Source organism: Mustelus asterias, chromosome 21 (genome assembly GCF_964213995.1).
Source record: "Mustelus asterias chromosome 21, sMusAst1.hap1.1, whole genome shotgun sequence".
NCBI classification, from domain to species: Eukaryota; Metazoa; Chordata; class Chondrichthyes; order Carcharhiniformes; family Triakidae; genus Mustelus; species Mustelus asterias.
Window position 1 is genome coordinate 39,407,387 of NC_135821.1, and position 21,613 is coordinate 39,428,999.

A 21,613-nucleotide genomic window follows, 5' to 3' on the forward strand; every position below is an offset into this window, starting at 1 on the left:
ACTTGGGTGTTTCCATGCATCTGCTGCCCTTGCCCTTCCAGGTAATAGAGGACGCAAGTTTAGAAGGTGCTCTCTAAGGAGTCTTGGTGAGTTGCTGTAGCGCACCTTGTAGAAGGTGCACACTGCTGTCACTGAGCATCCGTACTGGAGGGAATGAATGTTGGAGATGGTAGATGGGGAGCTGATCAAGCAAGCTGCTTTGTCCTGGATGGTGTCAAGCCTCTTGTGTGTTGTTGGATCTGCATTCATTCAGGTAAGGAAAGAGGATTCCCATCACACCCCTGACTTGTGACTTTTAGATGGTGGACAGGCTTTGGGGAGTCAGGATGTGAGTGACTCACCACACGATTCCTAGCCTCTGAAATGCCCAGTATTTACATGGCTGGCCCTGTTCAGTATCTGGTCAGTGATAACCCCCAGGTTGTTGACAGTGGGAGACTCACTGATGGTAATGTCAATGAATGTCAAGGGGAGATGGTTGGATTTTCTTTTGCTTGAGATGGTCATTGCCTGACACTTGTATGGCGCGAATGTTCCTTGTTGGCCCAAGCCTGGAGATTATCCAGATCATGTTGCATTTGGACATGGACAGTTCTTGTACTTGAGGAGTCATGAATGATACTGCACATTGTGCAGTCATCTGCAAACATCCACACTTCTGACTTTATGTTGCATGGAAGGTCTTTGAAGAAGCAGCTGAAGATGGTTAGGCCGAGGACAGTACCCTGAGAGACCCCTGCAGTAATGCCATGGAACTGAGATGGTTGACTGCCAAGAACCACAACCATCTTCCTTTGTACCAGGTATGACTCCAATCAGTGCAGAGTTTCCCCCTGATTCCCATTGACTCCAGTTTACTGGGACGAGTTGATGCAACACTCAGTCAAATGCTGCCTTGGTGTCAAGGGCAGTCATTCTCACCTCTGGAGTTCAGCTCTTTTGTCCATGTTTGGATTAAGGTTGTAATGAGATCAAGGGTTAAGTGACCCTGGTGGAACCCAAACTGAGTATCAGTGAGCAGGTTATTGCTGAGCAGGTGCTGCTTGATAGTGTTGTTGATGACCCCTTCCATCACTTTACTGATGATCGAGAGTAGACTGACGAGGTGGTAACTGGTCGGGTTGGATTTGTCCTGCTTTTCATGGCAGGACCTCCCTGAGCATTTTCCCACATTGCTGGGTAAATATCTGTGTTGCGGCCGTACTGGAACAGCTTGAGAGATGGGAAGTGTGATGAGGAGGGGCTAGTGTGGAGGGCGTATCTCTGCTGCGTCTGAAGTTGTCCCAGGATGCTGGTTATGCCCATTCCGGGTGGCCTTCAGGAAGTCCAGAAGTGTTTCCAACCTCAGCATGGCTTTACCACCATTCAGTTGAAGCAAATTATTCAGGTCTTGATGTCTGGCAGTCTGTGGGTAGAATCTTGGTGAATTAGATTAGTGAAAGGACTCAGGAGAAACTTAGTTTTATTGTCATGGTAAATGTACTCGGTAACCTTGTGCTTTAGGGAGATGTTACCTGTTGTATTTTGTATGTTATGTAGTGCGATGGCGGGGGGTCTCCATGGCAGCCCTGAAAGACATCGGCGCTCATTTAATTCTGGCCTTTAGAGCATCCCTATTTTAATTGCCCCTTCATGGGTTGGCATGCCTTCAGCTGCCTTGGCCCACCCTAAACTTCTCCACCTCTCTCTCCTCCATTCAGACATTCCTTAAAAGCTACTTCCTTGACCAAACTATTGACCGTCTGCGTGAACATTGCTTTCCGTGGCCCAGAGTCACATTGGGATTTATGATGCTTCTGGGAAGGCTTCATTAACATATTCTTTTACAGCAAATGGCACTAAAATGTGCGCTAAAATGGCACTAAAAAGTCCAAAGACGTGCGGTTTAGGTTGATTGGCCATGCTAAAATTGCCCTTTAGTGTCCTGGGATGCGTAGGTTAGAGGAATTAGCGGGTAAATGTGTAGGGATATGGGGGTAGGGCCTGGGTGGGATTGTGGTCGGTGCAGACTCGATGGGCCGAATGGCCTCTTTCTGTACTGTAGGGTTTCTATGATTCTATGAAATAAATGCCGGTTGTTCTGAGTATCAAAAATTACAATTGGTCAGTTGAATACTGTAGTAATCTTGCCAGCGCCAGTCCTCCACTGCAACACTGCTTTATTAAAGTTTATTTATTGGTGTCACAAATGGATTTACTGCAATGAAGTTACTGTGAAAATCCCCTGGTCACCACACTCCGGCGCCTGTTCGGGTACACAGAGGGAGAATTTAGCATGGCCAACGCACCTAACCAGCATGTCTTTCGGACTGTGGGAGGAAACCGGAGACCCGGAGGAAACCAACACTGACACGGGGAGAATGTGCAGACTCCGCACAGACAGTGACCCAAGTTGGGAATTGAACCCAGGTCCCTGGCGCTGTGAGGCAGCAGTGCTAACCCACTGTGCTACCGTGTCACTCAAGGCTTCCCTGAATATTATAACAGTCACTACGCTTCAAAAGTACTTTGACTGTAAAGAGTTTTGAGATGCCCAAATGTTATGTAAATGCAAGTCTTTTCTTTAAAGCAACTGAAACAACAGGTTTTCTGAATTGCAGAATAATTTTGTCATAAACGACAGTGCATTGAGAGGCTTTCTGTAACATTTTGTTCTTTTCCACTCGGCCTGTGAAAGAAGGAGGTTTGATGATCCATTGCTCATTCCATTTTCCTCAGCTGCTTTTATTTCTATTCATCAAGATGAGAGATGGGGGTGCTGGGAAACAGATCAGTTCTATTTAAAAACCATGCATACTTGGATCAGATATATGGCCTACTTCAGATAGCTTTTTTGCGTTAAAAAAAATTGAATTACTCAAAAGTTTGAATTAATCAAAGCCAAAAAGCAGACAGTGCGCAGAGTTTAATGCTTAATAAATGGATTCATGTGATTTAAATAGTGTTTTGAATTAAAAGTAGATGGTAGCATGAATTGGATATTAAAAACGTGACCTACCGTCAACAAATTATGTGCCAGAATTATTACCATAGATGCCAGTAAATTGCCAAAGTACATGGTGCTGTATTGTAGCTGCGTGTTACCAAAATCAGAACACGTACGGCTGGAATTCTCCGGCTGTTCACGCCGGTCGGATCTTCTGGTCCCAATAACGGCACAGCACCAATGCGGGTTTCCTGACATCAGAGGGTGCAGTCAGTGGGGAATCCCATTGACAGCAGATGGACCGTCTCCCCTCATGATGTGGGTGCCCTTGTTCTAGCACGCTGGTACAGCAGATAATAAAGAAAGCAAATGGAATGTTGGCATTTATAGCGAAAGGACTAGAATATAAAGGTAAGGAAGTATTGGTGAGGCCTGGAGTATTGTGCCTGGAGTATTAAGCTTTGGTCCCCTTATTTGAGGGAAGATGCAGTGGCATTGGAGGCAGTTCAGAGGAAGGTCACTAGATTGATTCCAGAGAAGAAGGATTTGTCGTATGAAGAGAGATTGAACAGTTTAGGCCGATACTCTCTGGAATTTAAAAGAATGAGGGGAGATCAAATTGAGGTATGTAAGATAATAAAAGGTATGGATAAAATAGATGTGGAGCGGATGCTTCCGCTGGTGGGGCATTCTAGGACGAGAGGTCATAGTCTTAGGATAAGGGGTAGCAAATGTAAAACAGAGTTGAGGAGAAAATACTTCTTCCAAAGGGTTGTGAACCTGTGGAATTTGCTACCCCAAAGCGCAGTGGATGCTGGGACAGTGAGTAAATTTAAGGAGGAGTTAGACAAATTTTTAATTGGTAATGGGTTGAAAGGTTATGGGGAGAAGGCAGGAAAATGGGGATGAGGAGCATATCAGCCATGATCGAATGATGGAGTAGACTCAATGGGCCAAATGGCCTAATTCTGCTCCTATATCTTACGAACTTATGAAATCATTCAGGAAAATCTCTGTTATTTAGCTCCAGGAGGTGCCGATTAATCAAGTATACCAGTGAATTGAGATGTGAGACAAGTTCCACGTTTTCATCCCATGGGTAAGCTCCAGGATGGTAATACGGGTATTAAGACCTCACGAGGTGTGAGGACGAGCGAATTGAGTGAGCAGTGCCAAGGGGAGATGGTGTTGTAGGGCAGTGGGAGCCTGAGATCAGAGCGAGGACAGGTTGCCGATATCTATTACTGGTGACTTTGACATCTCCAGTCAAAAAGCAGACCCGACGCTAAAGTTGCAGTTAATAGAAATTTTACAGCACAGAAATAGGCTACTCAACCTATCTGGTCCATCCCGGTCTTTATGCTTCCTTCAAGCCTCCTACTGCCCTATTTCATCTCACTCTGTTGGGATATCCTTCTATTGCTTTCTTACCAATTGTACTTAATTTTTCTTCCCTTTTACGGCACGGTAGCACAGTGGTTAGCACTGCTGCTTCACAGCTCCAGGGACCTGGGTTCGATTCCCGGCTTGGGTCACTGTCTGTGTGGAGTTTGCACATTCTCCTCGTGTCTGTGTGGCTTTCCTCCGGGTGCTCCGGTTTCCTCCCACAGTCCAAAGATGTGCGGGTTAGGTGAATTGGCCATGCTAAAATTGCCCTTCGTGTCCTGGGATGCGTAGGTTAGAGGGATTAGTGGGTAAATATATAGGGATATGGGGGTAGGGCCTGGGTGGGATTGTGTTTGGTGCAGACTCGATGGGCCGAATGGCCTCTTTCTGTGCTATAGGGTTTCTAAGATTCTAATGCTGCCATGCTATTTGCCTCAAATACTCTGGCTGGGATTTTCCAGCCCTGTCGCGGCGGGTCCCACCATGGCAGATGTGGCAAGCAAACAAAAAGTCCATTGGCTTCGGCACCACTGGTAAGTTCTGTTGGCAGAGAGGCTGTAATGGTGGCTGTTATGATATTGGGGGTGATTCTGTCGGCCCGTTAGCCCTAACCAGGATTCCCGCTGTCCTGTTGAATCGGGCGTGAGGCCCAAAGCTGGATTCTCATTGGGTGTCAAGTCTGTCACGATTCTCCCCGCCTGCTCACACTGGTGAGATCAGTTCTTCAATGGCGAGAACCTGATCAGAACTGGTAAGCATCATTTCAATCTCATTAGCAAGGTTGAAATGGAATGCTGCTGCCTCCTGGGATGCTCACCCCCCCTCTCTCCCCCCCCCCCCCCCCTCCACCCACCCCAGCTGGAAGTAAGCATCAATCTCTACTGGTCCTGAAAAGTGGGGACCAGGAGCCTTGGACTCGGAGGGGGAGCAAGGACATTGTATCAGCTCTTTCTTGTAGCCGTGGTGCCCATGGGTCTTGCAGCCACTGCCAAGTCGAGGGGGGGACGGGGATTGCCTGAAAGGACCTGGGGAGGGGCGGGGGGGTGCTGAAGTTGGGGGGAAGGGATCTCTCTCTGGATGGGGTTCATATGGCTGATCATCTCCATGTGAAGATCATCAGCATGTGAACTTCAAGCAGCTTTCAGACTGACCCGGAGTCTCGTTGCTCTGTAGCTTTGAATTCCTTTGAAGACCTTAATTCAAATAAACTTCTTCGCCCCAAGAAATTTTAAAACCTCGGCTTTGACAGCTCCAGTCCATTTCAAGCAGGGGATCCTCAGACAGCTTAGAATAGTCACAGATGGTCCATTAAGTTCTTTGAACTCCTCCAATCCATTTCAAAGCAGCCATTAGCTCTGTTTGTTTATACGATCACTTCACGCTCCATTAGCCTTTACAATGCCTGAGATTGACAGGTCCAGGCTAGTTCAAAGCAGGCAGGGAGATTGTTTATTTAAACAAGTTCTTTCATGGCCCATTAACTATGAAGTCCTTCCTCTTTTGAGTAGCTGTATTCTCTAACTGCAGGTTTTCTCACAGTGGACCTTTTCATCTGAAATGGATTACAGTAAGGACAGGTGCTGATATGTCAGATCCTTTACTGCCTGAATAGAATACCAGCATTAGAGGTGGCATTCCACCATGCAGGCAACTGGCACTACTCGAGGCATTGAAGTGCAGGGGATCCTTGTTGTAGTCACTATTTAAATCCCTGGATAGACATCATGACCTCACTGGGGGCACTCAGAGGCCTTTGTAGCCCCTGGTGGTCAGGGACATGGCTGTACAGTTCCCAGGCCCTGCCCCCTGGCACCCAGGAATTGCCAACATGGCAGTGAACGGTTGACACTACCAGGTTAGAAATGTCAGGGTGCGAGAGAGCAGTGTCAGGTTGACTCTACTGGGATGAGGGGGAGCTGAAGGAGGCGGGGCCTTTGGCGATCTGAACGCAGAATGTCACTCACTTGTTAAGAGTGCGAATGATGCCGGCGAGGATGGAGAGGGTTGGGCCACCCTAATGCCTGCATAGTGTGGATGGCATGATTCGAACATTTAGCAGTCAGTGGTGGGCTGGGAGTTTTTCCCTATGTGATAAAGGGTGGAGGGTGTTCCCCTTGTCTCCAGAGGAGAAGGTCACAAGGAACGTTTGGGGGAGAGGAAGGGGGGGCTGTCACTGTTCTTTTAGATTGGGCACCCTTTAAATCAGTGCCCCAATCTCTGTGAAGCAGGACCTGTCAGCGTGTTTCGGCCCTGCCCCTCAGTGCAAAACTTGTCCTTCTCCAAAAAAAATTCCAAGTGTGGTCGATTCACTCCTCTTAACCGCTGCCAGGGCCAATGGGAAAAGTACTGATTTCCCTGCTAGCATCGGCACTTTGGTTTTTTTTTACAGACAATATTGCCCATTGCGTTTGTGCCATTGCAATGTAAAGGCGTTCGGCAGAGCAAGGGTTAACGTGGGACTGGCGAGTGGCACTGCCCACAGTACGATGTGTAGAGGCACATGGTAATAGACTCAGAGAGAACACTCTGAAAGCCTCCCCTGCATGGGGAAGCAGCTCCATGCATGACAGTAACCTGGGATCTGTAAACGGTTAAAGACTTAACGACAGACGGTTTGTGTTTAAATGTACAAGTCCCAAGACTCATTATTGAACCATCAAAACAACCCATGTTACAACAATGGCTGCCATAGAAATATTAGTCTCGTGGTGTCTTTTTAAGGTCAGTCTAAGTCACATTTATTCTGCATCTTACCTGCAAGTGCTTAATGTTGCAGTGATACTGAGGCAAACTTACTGTTGTTTGGTACACAGCAGTGCTAGTCTAACAATGGTTATAACAGCCATATTACTTTGTGTTTCATGCTTTTTAAACTTGAGAAACAGCAATCTAAATGCAGACATATGTAAGTAGTGAACCTGTTAGCTGGATGACAGCTATTTCTGATTGGTGCCCTGATGAACAGTGGACAAAAGATAACCTGCAGTTTTAAGATGAGAGATTGTGAGAGTTTTACACATCATTGGCCATTGTGCAACTGCTGGAACGTCGCCTCGGATGTAGCTGACACTGATCGATGATCAAGCTTCAGTTATGATTGCATACTTCCATTGGTGGTGATACCATTTTAATATGTAGCTTTAATGGTTCAGAGAAGTTGCAGCAATTAAGTCACGTCAGTTTATTTTTTGCTGAAAAGAGTTTTAAAATGTATATTACAAATGTTGGGGTGACTCCCTGCACGGTGGCACAGTGGTTAGCACTGTTGCCTCACAGCGCCAGGGACCCGGGTTCAATTCCAGACTTGGGGTCAGTGTCTGTGCGGAGTCTGCACGTTCTCCCCGTGTCTGCGTGGGTTTCCTCCGGGTGCTCCGGTTTCCTCCCACATCCTGAAAGACGTGCTGGCTAGGTGCATTGACCCAAACAGGCACCGGAAGGTGGCGACTAGGGGAATTTCACAGTAACTTCATTGCAATGTTAATGTAAGCCTTACTTGTGACTAATAAATAAACGTTACTTTAAGGTTGAAATTTCATCCATGTTGGTCAGTGGACATAAATCCATTATTAGGTTCTTGCTAACACAGAAAATACAGTAAGATTGAAGAGGGAAAATTGACCTGCGCTAACAAATTAATTACAGGTTCACTGCATCTGCCTCCCGTCAAACAGTTTTGTTTGAAGCCAGTTTAAACTGTCACTTGACCATTTTGCCATTTTACCAACTGTCATCTTTAAGACAGTGGAATGGGAATAAACAGGCAAAGGCAGAAGTGCCTCCTCTCATCTCCAAATGCCAGAGCAGTGGAGGTTAGAGGTACTGGGACCATGTCGGACAGTGAAAATCAGTTGGTCGTTGTGTAATTATACATCTGTGCTGTGAAGACTTGGATCCACTTTCTCTCCTGTTACTGGCCCTTCGTAAGGAGAGGAAGCAGTCATAAAGTTATTTTTAAAAATCTTTACATATCTTTCAATCAAGTACAACTATAATGGATTTATCATCCAGTGGAGTTTAATTGTATTTAGTTAAAACCCTGTCCTGGAATTACTTGCATCTGCTAAATTCATAGGTTAGGTGGATTGGCCATGCTAAATTGCCTCAAGATGTGTAGATTAGATGGACTAGCCACGCTAAGTGTGTGGGGTTACAGGGCAAAGGGCCGGAGTAAGATACTCTGTCAGAGAGAGTCGGTGCAGATTAGATGGGCCAAATAGCTTCCTTCTGCACTGTAGGGATTCTATGATTCATTTTTTTACAGGCCTTTACAGAGTGGTACTGATGCTCCAATATGTAGTGCATAGATCAAGGTTTTCCTGTTGTGACATTCTACAGCATGACTTTGTATTCTAAACCACACCACCAGAAGAAGCCACGTGGCATCCAGTATGTGTGGGCTCTGGAACAATGAATGTTAAGGAGTGCAGTTACTCTGACCTCTCTTCCTGACCTGACAGTCACAGCTTTGGCAAAGACTTGGGAACAGGTTCCTATCTTTGCTCCTGGTCCGGGAATGATGTCCATCTGTGAAGGATCTAAAATAGGACAAAATACAAGAAAAAAACATTAAAAAACTAAAAATGGTGACATTTTATTCACACGTTAACAATGAGAAGCTGACAGGCCCAAGTTGTTTTGACAATTTAACTGACTAAGCACATTTTTCTACTCATGAACTGACAGGATGAAGTTCTCATGTAAGCATTAGGCGATGCTTGTCGGTGCACTTTGGCAAAACACGCAAAAGCAATAGTTGCAATGTCGTCTGGTTCTGCTAAATGAACAGCTAGGGGTGTCTTGAGGGAGCTCCATGATGTTGCCTGGTTCATTTTTCATTGTCATGTGCCTCTGCTCGAGTTATGAATCAAATTAGGCATGCTGCTACCAGTTATGCACACAATTACTGACTGTAATTATTAGCAAACCCAGTTACCAGAACAGACACGGAGAACTACTCAAACTGAATCTAACACACTCAGCTCAGGGAACGTCATTCAATGATGTATAGAGAGTACTGAAGGGCAAATTGTAGAATGTGATTTATAGCACTTGAGCATGCTATGTAGGTTATCTTTACTGGTGTTTTGCATACGTCTGTACTTCAGCATTTTGTTGACGCACAAAATGTGTTAAATGCCAATTTGCTTAATGCCACGGTATTCGTCAGTAATACTGAGCCAGCAGGCATGCTGATGTCTGCATTCTGGGTGATTGTTCTATTTCCCTTGGCAACTCTGGATTTCAAACAAAGAAGTCAATCCAAAATGGGAACAGAAAATTCCAGAGACACTCATCAGGTCAGGCAGCATCTGTGAAGAGAGAAATTGAGTTAATGCTTCGGTTGGGTGATCTTTCATTCGGACCAAATACTTTTTGAGCAAGTGTTGGGGAGGGCGGATCAGAAAGAATGAAAGGGAAAGTCTGTGAAGAGTAGGATTAAGTTTAAAGTTCATTTATTAGTGTCACAAGTAGGCATACATTAACACTGCAATGAAGTTACTGTGAAAATCCCCGAGTCACCACACTCCGGCACCTGTTCGGGCACACGGAGGGAGAATTTGGCATGGCCAATGCACTTTAACCAGCACATCTTTCAGACTGGTGGGAGGAAACCGGAGCACCCAGAAGAAACCCATGCAGGCACGGGGAGAATGTGCAGACTCTGCTCAGACAGTGACCCAAGCCGGGAATCGAACCCAGGTCCTTGGCGCTGTGAATCAGCAGTGCTAACCACTGTGCAATGATAATGGTGCAAGGTAAAATATGGTAATAATGTAGCAAGTGTGGAAGCCAAAAGGTTTGTATTAATGCTTACAGCAGAAAAGTGGCGCAGAAGGTGTTGCGGATGCAGAGAGGGTTGCTATAGCTTCGAAATACGGTGGAAGAAATGTAGGTCTGTCAATATCTTTTCAATTCAATTGAGGTTTATTGATGTCAATTACATTGTTCAAGTTAAGAGAAATAGGTGATGGGTATTACTTGTCTCTGAGCACAGATAGGTAGAGAATGGCTGGGACACTGGGGAATGGGATCAGAACTGAGAGCGAACAAGTCAATAAACTCTCTCAAAAAGGAAAAGATTTATGTCTTGTTTTCTGCTCCGCCATCCAGTTAAAATTTTGTTACCAGAATTAGCGCGCAAGGTATGTGGACTATGCCACCAGCCATGTACTAATAGGGGATGACCAGCCCAAGCTACAGTCCACACCTGGTTTTTGGATGACATTTTAAACCGAGTCATTGTATACCCCTCTCAGGTGGATGCCAAAGATCCAGTGGTGCTTGGAGAGCAGGAGGCCTTGCTGTAGCTACCGGTGAACTAGGTGATTGCAGAAGATCCATCAAGTGATCATATTAATGCTGGTCCTGCCTACTCATTTTATGATTCCAATTCAATGGGCCGAGATGCCTTTCTAACTCGATGAAAGTCAATTTCTTTTTCAATTCCTACACGGGACATGGGCGTCACTGGCTGGCCAGCATTTATTGCCCATCCCTAGTTGCTCTTGAAACTGAAAAGCTTGCTAGGCCTTTTCAGAGGGCAGATGAGAGTTAACCACATTGCTGTGGCTCTGAAGTCACATGTAGGCCAGACTGGGTAAGGATGGCAGATTTCCCTCCTAATGGGCATTAGTGAACTAGATGGGCTTTTCCGACAATTGACAATGGTTTAGATGTACTAATTTGGCTTTAAAGTGCTTTGGGACATCCTGAAGTTGTGAAAAATGACAATTAATGTAAGCCTCTAATTATTAAAATGTCAGCCTTTATCATGGGCGGCACAGTGGTTAGCACTGCTGCCTCACAGCGCCAGGGACCTGGCCTCGGATCACTGTCTGTGTAGAGTTTGCACATTCTCCCTGTGCCTGCGTGAGTTTCCTCCAGGTGCTCCGGTTTCCTCCCATAGTCCAAAGATGTGCGGGTTAGGTTGATTGGCCATGCTAAATTGCCTTTTAGTGTTGGGGGATTTGGGGGGTAAATATATGGGGTTATGGGGATGGGACCTGGGTGGAATTGTGGTCAGTGCAGACTCGATGGGCCAAATGGCCTCCTACTGTACTGTAGATTCTATGATTAGGTGGTAGTGGAAGTCTCCCAAACAACTATTGATGTTGGGTCAATCAAAATTTTTATGACAAGCATTGATAGATCGTTGTTGGTTGATGATATCAAGGACTTTTGAATAGAGGAGGTAAATAAACTTGGGTGCAATCGAATCAAATGTTGGGACTGGTTCCAGGAGCTGGATTGCCTCCTCTGGTTCCGATGTAAAAATGTTTTCAGGTAGTTGGATTGGTGAACAGGAAATTCTCCTTGTTTTACACTGCTCAAGCAGGTGTGCAGATCAGTAATTTAGGTGCATTCCTCCCTCAATTTATTTCATGTTGGAAGTGTGAAAGATTCACCACATGTGTACAGGTACAGTTGCACAGACCTCTGCCCCTTAGTGTCAGGGAGATTAACAGGGAAAATGCATGGGGTCATGGAGATAGGGCCTGGGTGGGATTGTTGTCAGTGGAGACTCGATAGGCCGAATGGCCTCCTTTTGCGCTGTAGGGATTCTATGATAGCTATTGTAGGCCTGCATTTGTGTGCATTAAAAATGAAATTTATCAGGTTTGTAACATGTTGCGCCACTAAACTTCCGAACCTACATATTTTGGGAAAATAAGGGGCAGTCAATCTAACTTGAACATCTTTGGGCTGTGCAAACTCCACACAGACAGTCATTCAAGGCCGGAATTGAACCCTTGTCCCTGGCACTGAGAGCTGGCTGTGCTAATCACTGTGCCACCATAAAATGAAGGGGATTATGATGTCTGTTCTGAAATCTGCCTAACAACAAGCTTGGGTGATGTGGCTGTTAAAGTTTAAAGGGAGGCCTCAGTTATTTTGTTGGAAAGATGGTCGAAAGTGTTCACACTTGGAGACAATGGCACCAGCAGCTGTATTTACTGTGGTTGGACTGCTAATCTCTAGAGTCCTTGGTAGGCGTTAAGAATATCGGGTTGTATTTTAAACTGTCTGTATATTTTCAAGATAGAATATGTCTGAAGAACAGCAAATCAGAATTTCTACCTGACTACAGGCCCATGTGATTTATGTTGCCATGGCAATGGGCTTTGAGAGGGAGAGTGTCCTTTGGAACCATTGAAGGATCACTGAATCTCAAAAACAAGTTAGTCTTCCAGGAGCTGGGAGAGAGCAAAGGAGCAAAAGTCTCTATGGTTCACTGCACACGAATGTGGGTGAGACTTCACACTCGTAATGAAAAGACCAAGTTTGTGAGGATTTGAAAAGTGGCTTGAAGGTTCACCTAGCTTGTGCTAGCAAGAGAATCTTCAGGAAAGACGCCTTGCCAATGAATGGCAGTTTTGGGGTTACCAACTAGGAAAGGGAAAAAAATGGGTATAAGCCATTGGGAGCTAAGAATGTCTACCTAAGAACAGTGTAAAGTACAATCATGAAGTGGGATTTCCGGCTGTGTTAAAAGGGGAGCATTATGTTTGGTAGCTTAAAATATAAGTTGCCTGCAAATAGTGTTTAATAACTGTTGCTCCTAGCTTGCTTGTCACAGTAAAAGTCTCAAAACGTGAAATTGTGTTCTGCCAACCCTTCAGCTATTAACTGGGAGTTCTAATTTCATTTTAAAAGTTATTGGAGTCGCAGGGTTTGCAACAATGTGGGATTAACACCTGATAAAATATGCATAACCTGGTAGAGGATAAAGTAATAAATAATCATTAGGAACTCGGGGAATTGTATTTACATAGAGCTGGCAAAGCGGCGTGGAAGTAGGAATTAATGCAACTTGTTTTTACTGTACGTTATAGAGCCACATTGCACCAGTCAAATATAGAAGCTGTGAAGCCACACCATAATTGAAATAATGTGTGCAAATGCATTTTCCTAAGGTATTTCTCTCCCTCGGCAACACCACCAGCCTGGGTTTTCCTCTTTTGAGTTTTCGATTTGCACAACTATGGCCCAACATGTCGCTTTAAGCTGCCCCTCACCTTGCTGCTGTTTTTTGGATTTGGGAAGATAAGAGATCTTTGAGCTAGTGTTTACCCTCCCTTATCCCAGCTACTGTCCCACAAACACGGTTTTGCAGTGTCTGCGCATCGGTTGCAAGGATTTTCAAACAAAGCCTGATTGAATGGCTGCAGATCCCGGTTTTCTAGAATCTAATTTAAAACAGCTCCAATATAAAAGCGATTGTACTGAGCCATGGATACACACACTATTGTGAATGAAGCTTTATATATAAGTGAAGTACCTGTGTTAATAGCCCCTTTAAGTATTGTTCCATTTCGATTGTCGTTCTAATATTAAAAGAGATGGGCACCACCGAGGAAGCAATTTTTGTTGAATTAAAAGGCCCTGTGGATTGATTATTCCCCTCACCTTGGATTTATACTTTCAACTTTCAAAGCTTATGTTGTATTTTTGCAATAAAAAAAACTTCCACTTGTTATATTACAACCATTACTATTTCAGCATCATATTGACATTTTTGTCACTCATAATAACCCTTGTCCTTCACTTTAGAAAAAGACTCCCACCAACTACACTCTGCACATAAGCGGTTCCGCAGTTGTAATTTCAACTAGCTTCAATCTTCTGAGTTTGTTGTGCAGCCTGAACTTTGGGACAAGCTTGAGGCCTGCAGAAATTCTGAATATTTAATATTCTCTCCGCTGCCCACAGGGTTTCATACAATCATAGAATCTACAGTGCAGAAGGAGGCCATTTGGCCCATCGAGCCTGCACCAACAACCATCCCATCTAGACCCTATTCCCATAACCCCACACTGGCACAGTAGTTAGCATTGCTGCTTCACAGTGCCAGGAACCCAGGTTCAATTCCGGCCTTGGGTGACTGTCTGTGTGGAATTTGCACGTTCTCCCCATATCTGTGTGGGTTTCCTCTGGGTGCTCTGGTTTCCTCCCACACTCCAAAGATGTGCAGGTTAGGTGGATTGGCCATGATTAATTGCCCCTTAGTGTTTAAAGATGTGTTGAATGGAGGGATTAGCCAGGGTAAATGTGCAGGGTTATGGGGATAGAACGGGGGCTGGGGTAGGGGTGAGCCTGAGTAAGATGCTGTTTCAGAGAGTCAGTGCAGAATATCCTATATTCCAGCCACTGCTTCATCAACTCCATCCTGTTGCTGAAAGACTCTCCTCGGGTTGCTTTCATGATGGGGTGAATGGCCTCCTTCTGCCCTGTAGGGGTTCTATTATTCTAAGTCTGAGATAGGTGTCAGGTGAGGTAACTCCTGGGGGTTTAATTATCTTGCAACCCTTCACAAACCCATCTCTGCAGCTGGATTTATGCACTATATGTGTATTAGGTCTGGAACTGCCATAACACTATACCACTGAGACGTCCGTCCAGTTTAGTTCCTGGTCAATGGTAACGCCCCATTGAAGAACCTTCTTCTCTGAGCTGGACCATTGCAAAGAATCAGGGGCTTGCTTGGGGAAGGGGTCCAGTTTCAGCCATAAGGCTGTATACAACTGTGAGGGGCATCTGCACATCTTCATGTCTGTACTCATTCACTTTTGTTTGTTTGACCTGCAGTATTATCACATCCTGATATTAGGCAGATGCAGGAGCCCTGAACTGCACCACCAATGAGGGAGTGATGCATCACCAGAGGTGCTACCCTTTAGATAAGGAGAAAGTTGTGTCCGCTGCTTTGGGTGGACACTGAAGATCCCACAGCCCTATTTGAAAAAGAGTTGTGGAGTTTCCTCTTGTGTCTTTTACTCTTCAATCAATATCTAAAACAGATGATCCAGTCACTTGTGGAATCTTGCTGTGCTCAAATCGGCTGTCACTTTGACCTACATTACAGCAGTAACTGCAGCTCAAAAGTCCTTCATTTGCTGTAAAGCAGTCTGGGACATTTTCAAGATGTACTGTTAAAATAAATGTAATTTATTTAACTGGTGAGAGAAGTAAAAAGCAGGTTAAGCAACAGAATCATACAGCACAGATATTTGCCTTTGCGCCTGTGTTGGCCATTTGAAACAGCCATTCAATTAAACTCTTCCCACCCCAACCCACCATAATGCAATTTTTTCCATACCAAGTTTATATCTAATTCCCTTTTGAAAGTTACTATTCAATTTGCTATCATCGCCATATTGGGTAGCCCATTCCAGGCAATAAAATCTCACTCCGTGGACACATTCGCCTCATCCTTGTGAGGTTCTTGGGACTTGAAACAGGCAGCGACAGACCAGAATAAGAAGTACATGAGAATCTTGGCTCCTTTATTAAAACAGCTTTCTCAGACACTCTGCTTTGGTTTGCAGACTCCCTCTGCTGGTACAATTCTGGATGCTAACCTCAAGTGAATCAAATATATACATTGCACTTTTTAAAGCAGTATAGGTGCAGACTCAATGGGGGGTTAGGGCCTTTTCTGTGCTGCACAATGCTATGATTCTATACAATTTCCTTCTCATTGCTGTGGCTATTACTTTAAATTGCCGTGCCCTCGTTTACTGAATTTCCTGCCAGTGGACAGTTTCTTCTTATTTACTTCATCAAAGCCACTCATAACAAATTCCTCTTATTCCTGGTATTTTTCTGATAAATCTCTGCACCCTGAACGGCCACATGGAAGCCAGCCTCCTTAACCTGCCCTATGCTTCTCGCAGAATGGTGCCCTTCAAGCTAATAACCACTCACTCTACTAGAGGGATACCTATGGTCCTTCGTAGACTGTGGCTAATTGACTCTGCACCCTTTCCAAAGCCTTGACATCCTTCCTGTAGTGCATGGCCCCGAATTGGACACAATACTCCAGCTAAGGTTTAGTAATTTATAACTCCATTGATCAGTGGAAATGCTGAGCATGACAGAACCGATGTTTCCCACTGATTAGTGTTGGGCATATATTTTGGGAGTGGAAGGTGCAGGTCATGTGGCCATAAGACATGGGAGCAGAATTAGGCCACTCGGCCCATCGAGTCTGCTCCGTCATTCAATCATGGCTGATACTTTTCTCATCCCCATTCTCCTGCCTTTTCCCCGAGCCCACTGATAAACAAAGATAACCTGTGCTCTTGGTTACTGATGCTCAAATGAAGTAGGACACAGATCTAGTTTGAACAGCATGATGCTAGTGTACAGGTTGCTTCATCAATCTAGATGTTGACAGCCCTAATCTGGGATCCCAGTGCGGTAACTGCTGGCAGCTGAAGGGAAATGGTTGACCTCACAGCATTGAATTGGCCAGACATTTGAGTTGAGTGAGCCGGGACTGAGCACTGGCGGGCGGCATTGTGGCACAGTGGTTAGCACTGCTGCCTGACAGCGCTAGGATTCAATTCCGGGCTCGGGTGATTATCTGTATGGTGTTTGCACATTCTTCCCGTGTCTGCATGGGTTTCCTCTGGGTGTTCCAGTTTCCTCCCACACTCCAAAGGTTAGGTTGATTGGCCATGATAAATTGCCCCTTAGTGTCAGGGGAACTATCATGGTAAATATATGGGTATAGGGCCTGGTTGGGATTGTTCTTGGTGCAGGCTCAATGGGCTGAATGGCCTCCTTCTGGACTGTAAGGATTCTATGAAAGCTATGAAATGAAGTAACCAAATAATTATCAATGGAATTGAGAAGTAATTATCTTTTAATCCAACTGAGGTCAAACATTAAAAATTGCTTCAAAACACTGAATCCATTCTCTTTACGGAAATCTTTAGTAAAAGGCAATAGCTTTACACGATTTGGAGAGAATTACTAGATTGTCCATCAAGTTAACAGGGAATGGAGGGCAGCCCAGGTGAAGGATCCCTGGGGCGATTGGAGAGGAAGTCTGCCATTGTAACCTTGCCATGATTAGCTAACAGAAATGTTAAAGAATGAAACAGAGTTTACTGGTATACTCGATGTGTACAGACAGCTGCATTGAATAATAAGAACTGTATTCAGCCCTCAGCCACAGGTCAGCAGTCATCTGAACCCTGCATTGAGCTCCAAAGAGAGGCATGTTGGACTCAAAATGTTAACTCCAGAACCTGCCGGGCCCGCTGAGTTTTCCCCGTGCTTTGGGCTTTTATTTCTGCAGTGATCCCATGGGTGGGATTCTCCGATCTCATCTGTATCCATCCCGCTCCCAGCGAATTTGGCACTCAGCCTAAACTCCATTCACCTCAGCAGCACCGGACAATCCCAGCCGCAGACTAAGTCGGAGGTTTTTGAAGCATGTCTCGAGACATTGGCTGAAGGGAGCACTGTAGTTGCCTGTTATGTTGGTGACCAACCAAACTCAATAACATCCACTCGAGAGCAGTTCTGAAGTTTGTGAGTATAGAAACCTGTATTTTCCACACAATGGTTGATGCAGTGACAATGTCGAATGGTGTAATGCCACCATGTTCCCTGATAAAGTTTGCATGTGATTGATTTATGCCATTTTTACTCCAAAGCATTCTCTTCATGTGTACACTTCCAAATTACGTGCGCTGAAACTTCACTTGGCTTGTGAGTGTTAGCCCTTCCAAATCTGGACAAGCATAAATGTAAAATCATAGAACGGTTAGAAGAGGCCATGGGAGGCGATGGTCTAGTGATATTATCACTAGACTATGAATCCAGAAACTCAGCTAATGTTCTGGGGATATGGGTTCGAATCCCACCATGGCAGATGGTGGAATTTGAATTCAATAAAAAATACCTGGAATTAAGAATCTACCATGAAACCATCGTCGATTGCTGGAAAAACCCATCTGGTTCACTAATGTCCTTTCGGGAAGGAAATCTGTCATTCTTGCCCAGTCTGGCCTACATGTGACTCCAGAGCCACAGCAATGTCATTGACTCTCAACTGCCCTCCAAGGGCAACTAGGGATGAGCAATAAATGTTGGACAGCCAGCTACACCCATGTCCCACAAATGATTAAAAAAGAAAGAACATTGAGTGTGTACCAGCCCTTTACAAGAGCAGTTTAGCTTGTCCCCACTGCTCACCCCCCCCACCTTTTCCCTTTAGCCTTTCAGTTTTTTTTCCCAACAATTGTTTACAAAATTCCCTGTTTTGAGCCATGATTGAATCTGCCTCTGCCATTCTTTCAAGCAGTGCCTCCCAGATCCGAACCACTGGCTGTGTTTAAAAAACATGTTGTCCTGAGATCACCTTTAGTTCTTTTGCCAATCGTTTTGAACCTGCCTCTCCCGGGTTTCGATCCTTCCACCAATGGGGAAAATTGCACTCCATCTACTCTGTCCAGACCCCTTGTGATATTGAATCTCCACTTAAGCTGTTCTTCCCTAAGGTTAACGATCACAACTTCGCCAGTCTATGTGTGCAAATGAAATGCCTCATTTTTGGAAACATTCTTGTAAACTTTTTCTGCATCTTTTCTTAAAGCTTTCACACAGCCTTCCTAAAACATGGTGTCTGGAATTGGACATAATATTCAGCTGAGGCAGAACCTGTATTTTTATACTCTTTTATAAAGCGCACAATCCCAGCTGCCTTAATAACCATTTTCTCAACCTGCCTTTTCACTAAAATATTTCTGCCCAAATATGCCCAGGACTCGAAAGTTTACTTATTAGTCACTGTTGGCTTACATTAACACTGCAATGAAGTCACTGTGAAATTCCCCTAGTCGCCACACTCCAGCGTCTGTTTGGGTACACTGAGGGAGAATTTAGCATGGCCATGCACCTAACCAGCACGTCTTTCAGACTGTGGGAGGAAACTGGAGCACCTTTATGGTATGGAGGGTCTTAGCTATGAGGAGAGATTGGGTAAACTGGGGTTGTTCTCCCTGGAAAGACAGAGGATGAGGGGCGACCTAATAGAGCTGTATAAAATTATGAAGTGATGATGTGGAGATGCCGGCGTTGGACTGGGGTAAACACAGTAAGAAGTTTAACAACACCAGGTTAAAGTCCAACAGGTTTATTTGGTAGCAAAAGCCACACAAGCTTTCGAAGCTCTAAGCCCCTTCTTCAGGTGAGTGGGAATTCTGTTCACAAACAGAATTTATAAAGACACAGACTCAATTTACATGAATAATGGTTGGAATGCGAATACTTACAACTAATCAAGTCTTTAAGAAACAAAACAATGGGAGTGGAGAGAGCATCAAGACAGGCTAAAAAGATGTGTATTGTCTCCAGACAAGACAGCCAGTGAAACTCTGCAGGTCCACGCAACTGTGGGCGTTACAAATAGTGTGACATGAACCCAATATCCCGGTTGAGGCCGTCCGCGTGTGTGCGGAACTTGGCTATCAGTTTCTGCTCAGCGACTCTGCGCTGTCGTGTGTCGCGAAGGCCGCCTTGGAGAACGCTTACCCGAATATCAGAGGCCGAATGCCCGTGACCGCTGAAGTGCTCCCCAACAGGAAGAGAACAGTCTTGCCTGGTGATTGTCGAGCGGTGTTCATTCATCCGTTGTCGCAGCGTCTGCATAGTTTCCCCAATGTACCATGCCTCGGGACATCCTTTCTTGCAGCGTATCAGGTAGACAACGTTGGCCGAGTTGCAAGAGTATGTACCGTGTACCTGGTGGATGGTGTTCTCACGTGAGATGATGGCATCTGTGTCGATGATCCGGCACGTCTTGCAGAGGTTGCTGTGGCAGGGTTGTGTGGTGTCTTGGTCACTGTTCTCCTGAAGGCTGGGTAGTTTGCTGCGGACAATGGTCTGTTTGAGGTTGTGCGGTTGTTTGAAGGCAAGAAGTGGGGGTGTGGGGATGGCCTTGGCGAGATGTTCGTCTTCATCAATGACATGTTGAAGGCTCCGGAGGAGATGCCGTAGCTTCTCCACTCCGGGGAAGTACTGGACAACGAAGGGTACTCTGTCCACTGTGTCCCGTGTTTGTCTTCTGAGGAGGGTAAACCGCACCGACCTCCTCAGAAGACAAACACGGGACACAGTGGACAGAGTACCCTTCGTTGTCCAGTACTTCCCCGGAGCGGAGAAGCTACGGCATCTCCTCCGGAGCCTTCAACATGTCATTGATGAAGACGAACATCTCGCCAAGGCCATCCCCACACCCCCACTTCTTGCCTTCAAACAACCGCACAACCTCAAACAGACCATTGTCCGCAGCAAACTACCCAGCCTTCAGGAGAACAGTGACCAAGACACCACACAACCCTGCCACAGCAACCTCTGCAAGACGTGCCGGATCATCGACACAAGATGCCATAATCTCACGTGAGAACACCATCCACCAGGTACACGGTACATACTCTTGCAACTCGGCCAACGTTGTCTACCTGATACGCTGCAAGAAAGGATGTCCCGAGGCATGGTACATTGGGGAAACTATGCAGACGCTGCGACAACGGATGAATGAACACCGCTCGACAATCACCAGGCAAGACTGTTCTCTTCCTGTTGGGGAGCACTTCAGCGGTCACGGGCATTCGGCCTCTGATATTCGGGTAAGCGTTCTCCAAGGCGGCCTTCGCGACACACGACAGCGCAGAGTCGCTGAGCAGAAACTGATAGCCAAGTTCCGCACACACGCGGACGGCCTCAACCGGGATATTGGGTTCATGTCACACTATTTGTAACGCCCACAGTTGCGTGGACCTGCAGAGTTTCACTGGCTGTCTTGTCTGGAGACAATACACATCTTTTTAGCCTGTCTTGATGCTCTCTCCACTCCCATTGTTTTGTTTCTTAAAGACTTGATTAGTTGTAAGTATTCGCATTCCAACCATTATTCATGTAAATTGAGTCTGTGTCTTTATAAACTCTGTTTGTGAACAGAATTCCCACTCACCTGAAGAAGGGGCTTAGAGCTTCGAAAGCTTGTGTGGCTTTTGCTACCAAATAAACCTGTTGGACTTTAACCTGGTGTTGTTAAAATTATGAAGGGCATAGATAGGGTGAACAGTGGGAAGCTTTTTCCCAGGTCGGAGGTGACGAACACAAGGGGCCATGGGTTCAAGGTGAGGGGGGCAAGGTTCAACACAGACGTCAGGGGGACGTATTTTACACAGAAGGTGGTGGGGGCCTGGAATGCACTGCCAAGCAAGGTGATTGAGGCGGACACGCTGGGATCGTTTAAGACTTATCTAGATAGCCACATGAACATACTGGGAATAGAGGGATACAAAAGAATGGTCTAGTGGGCACATGAGCGGTGCAGGCTTGGAGGGCCGAAGGGCCTGTTCTTGTGCTGTATTGTTCTTTGTTCACCCAGAGGAAACCCATGCAGATACAGGGAGAATGTGCAGACTCCACACAGACAGTGACCCAAGCTGGGAATCGAACCCAGGTCCCTAGCGCTGTGAGGCAGCAGTGCTAACCACT

At 45.6% G+C, this 21,613-nt stretch overlaps 1 protein-coding gene and 1 non-coding gene across 2 annotated transcripts in view; one reads left to right on the forward strand and one right to left on the reverse strand.

The window, feature by feature from the left end:
* epha10 (EPH receptor A10) overlaps positions 1-21,613 on the forward strand; it is a 582,772-nt gene that overhangs the window by 350,378 nt on the left and 210,781 nt on the right. The window lies entirely within an intron of this gene.
* Positions 16,965-17,078, reverse strand: LOC144509546 (U5 spliceosomal RNA). The gene has a single exon (XR_013500474.1). It is a non-coding gene; the product is annotated as a U5 spliceosomal RNA (small nuclear RNA).